The 3,427-nt window shown below is 47.2% G+C and overlaps 1 long non-coding RNA gene across 1 annotated transcript; it reads left to right on the top strand.

Moving 5' to 3' along the window:
* The first annotated feature begins 1,515 nt into the window (after window positions 1–1,515).
* Window positions 1,516–3,092, top strand: LOC139263928 (uncharacterized). The gene is made up of 3 exons (XR_011593251.1): window positions 1,516–1,588; window positions 2,312–2,468; window positions 2,746–3,092. It is a non-coding gene; the product is annotated as an uncharacterized lncRNA (long non-coding RNA).
* Window positions 3,093–3,427: the final 335 nt, after the last annotated feature.

Below are 3,427 nucleotides of genomic sequence, written 5' to 3'. Positions count from 1 at the left end.
ATACAAGCCCAGTTGATCCAGTCTTTTTTGATAGGTCAGTCCCACCATCCCGGGAATCAGTCTGGTGAATCTTCGCTGCACTCCCTCAATAGCAAGAATGTCCTTCCTCAAGTTAGGAGACCAAAACTGTACACAATACTCCAGGTGTGACCTCACCAAGGCCCTGTACAACTGTAGCAACACCTCCCTGCCCCTGTACTCAAATCCCCTTGCTATGAAGGCCAACATGCCATTTTCTTTCTTAACCGCCTGCTGTACCTGCATGCCAACCTTCAATGACTGATGTACCATGACACCCAGGTCTCGTTGCACCTCCCCTTTTCCTAATCTGTCACCATTCAGATAATAGTCTGTCTCTCTGTTTTTACCACCAAATTGGATAACCTCACATTTATCCACATTATACTTCATCTGCCATGTATTTGCCCACTCACCTAACCTATCCAAGTCACTCTGCGGCCTCATAGCATCCTTCTCGCAGCTCACACTGCCACCCAACTTAGTGTCATCTGCAAATTTGGAGATACTACATTTAATCTCCTCGTCTAAATCATTAATGTACAATGTAAACAGCTGGGGCCCCAGCACAGAACCTTGCAGTACCCCACTAGTCACTGCCTGCCATTCTGAAAAATACCCATTTACTCCTACTCTTTGCTTCCTGTCTGACAACCAGTTCTCAATCCACGTCAGCACACTATCCCCAATCCCATGTGCTTTAACTTTGCACATTAATCTCTTGTGTGGGACCTTGTCGAAAGCCTTCTGAAAGTCCAAATATACCACATCAACTGGTTCTCCCTTGTCCACTTTACTGGAAATATCCTCAAAAAATTCCAGAAGATTTGTCAAGCATGATTTCCCTTTCACAAATCCATGCTGACTTGGACCTATCATGTCACCTCTTTCCAAATGCGCTGCTATGACATCCTTAATAATTGATTCCATCATTTTACCCACTACTGAGGTCAGGCTGACCGGTCTATAATTCCCTGTTTTCTCTCTCCCTCCTTTTTTAAAAAAGGACCCTGGTCTGGATGTGGATTGGATTTGTGGTGGATCCATTGGTCAGGATCATGGCTTGCATACCATCGTGGAGCAAGCGGCGGATGGTGACAAACTTTTGGGGGCAGCCGAAACAGAGGAGGGTGCTCCATCGTCCTTCACATCTGACAGTGTCAAAGGCCTTTGTGAGGTCAAAGAAGGCCATGTACAGGGTTGGTGCTGTTCTCTGCATTTCTCTTGTAGTTGTTGCGCGGTGAAGATCATGGGCTAGACTTTCTATTATTGTGCAGATCGCCCAGAAATGGTCGTTATTTTCAGCGTTGGCATTTATTATGGGTCTTGAGATTGCCGGATTATCGCCCGTTTTCAAAACCCTAATTTCTACTTTATAAAATGGGCGTTAGCGGGAACGAAGTGAAATGGGTTTTGGCGGTAATTTTTGTTTTTCTTCTGGCGTAAAATGTCAGCTTCCATAGCAACGCCATGGTAACAGTCTTTTCCTGCGTTTCAGGAAGTCGGAATCATCTACATCTGCAGGAGAGAGAGAGAGCGAGAGCAGAGAGGAAGTGAAAGCGTGTTGTGGGTATGTTGTCTGGTTCTTTGTGGTTTGTTTGGCTGTTGTGGGAGGTAGGAAAGATTTTTGAGAGAAGTAAGAAGAATTTAGAGCACTATTTAGTTTGGTGACACCGAAATTTTGAAAAAAAAAATTAATTACATGGAAGGCATGGAGGAGGTGAGATAGCACGATGTTGAGGGGGAGGAGGCTGATGAAAGCAGTGAAGTTGGAGAGGAAGTCGAATTGGGAGGACGAAAACGGCGAGGAGATTCTCCGACGCGGCAAATGCTGCCCTCCTGCAGGAGGTGGAGTCACGTTGGGGACAATTGACCCGGGGTGGGCGTGGGAAGCCCACCCCAAAGGTTTACCAGAAAATTTGGGCTGAGATAGCTGAGGTGGTCTCGTCAGTGACTCACGAGGTGCGTGAGGGCAATCAGTGCCGTAAGTGCTAGAACGACCTTGTTGGATCCGGCAGAATAAGTATTACATTTATTTACATTTACTTATATATTTATATAATTGGAATTGTAAGTGTAATGAGTGAATAAATTCAGATCTGATGTATTGCAGTTAGACCGGGAATGCTTAACTCAAAGCCTCCGTTTATGGTGTACGTTTTTAGGTTAATAATGATAATAATAATAATTATAACATTTATCAGTTATGTGTTGTCTCACTATTTGTGACAGAACGTAGCAATGGTCTTACGCAATGATCTCATGCATGTCGTGCTGTTGTTACTTTTTGCAGAAGAAGCTTTCAAAGAATAGGCCGAGCAACGGCGCATGGGTGGCGGCCCACCAGTGATCACTGAGCTGACCGACCTTCAGGAGTGGGCGCTGGCACTAGTGGGGAGCCACCCCCTGGTCAGCCACGCATGCAGCAGCAGAACCTGATGTGACGCCACGTGAGTAAAGTATTGCGTGATGTAAAGTCAATAGATGCCACACCCACTCATATCCGAACAATATATGATAGATGATTGATGAAAGTGTTATCTAATTAATGATAGGCTCATGAAAATGATTGTAATGCAGAATTTGGTTATGTTCATTAAATGTGATGTCTGTGATTATTTTGATAGTGGTAGTGCTGTTCTCGTGCATATGCTGTGTGTAGCGTTTGAATCACCCTGTGACCCGAGCACCCCCTTCTCCTCTAATAACCTCATTTATGTTTTGTAGCTCAACCATTAGCACAGTCACAGGCAACACCAATGAGGCATGGTGCGGGTGCGTCATCGGTGGGAGATCGTCATTCTGCTGTTGAAGAGCCCTGAATCTCGCCCATGGAGCTGCAGGGTGTCTTCTCCACTGATGACAGGGCAGAGTTTGAGGAGCCGTCAACAACACCAATGACATTTAGTGCTCCTGCGGCCATGTCCTCTTCCATCGTGTAAGTAGCAGGCCCAAGCACTTTGCCGCAGGGCACCCCAAGTGTCTTCATGCCGCGCCGACCCCGCTGAAGTTAGTTCGACGCAGCAGGATTGCTCCACGAGAGGCAGAACTAAGTGGGGACATGGTTAATTTGTCCAGGAGGAGTGTTGACATAGGCCAACAGATCCTCCAGACAATGGGGGGCATACCCCAACAGCTGGCCACCATATCTGCGACAATGACAGAGTATGTGCCACGGATGGCAGAGGCCCTGGAGGTGATAACCATGAACACTGGTGCCAAAGGGCTACCAGTGTTCCCGGAACACGGCACTGAACCCCAAGGTGCCGCACCCCCATTGCCAACGACACATGCAAGCCAGGAGGAAGCTCTTGCTTCTGGCTCGGAAGACATTCCCTCCTCGGGACCATCCTCTCCAGCATTTGGCCAACCAGCAGATCTGCCGTCATTCCCCCCAATGAAGCAGTGC

This window comes from Pristiophorus japonicus, chromosome 5 (genome assembly GCF_044704955.1).
Source record: "Pristiophorus japonicus isolate sPriJap1 chromosome 5, sPriJap1.hap1, whole genome shotgun sequence".
Taxonomy (NCBI): domain Eukaryota; kingdom Metazoa; phylum Chordata; class Chondrichthyes; family Pristiophoridae; genus Pristiophorus; species Pristiophorus japonicus.
Note: the sequence above shows the minus strand (reverse complement) of the source record. Positions and strands in the feature narration are given on the sequence as shown.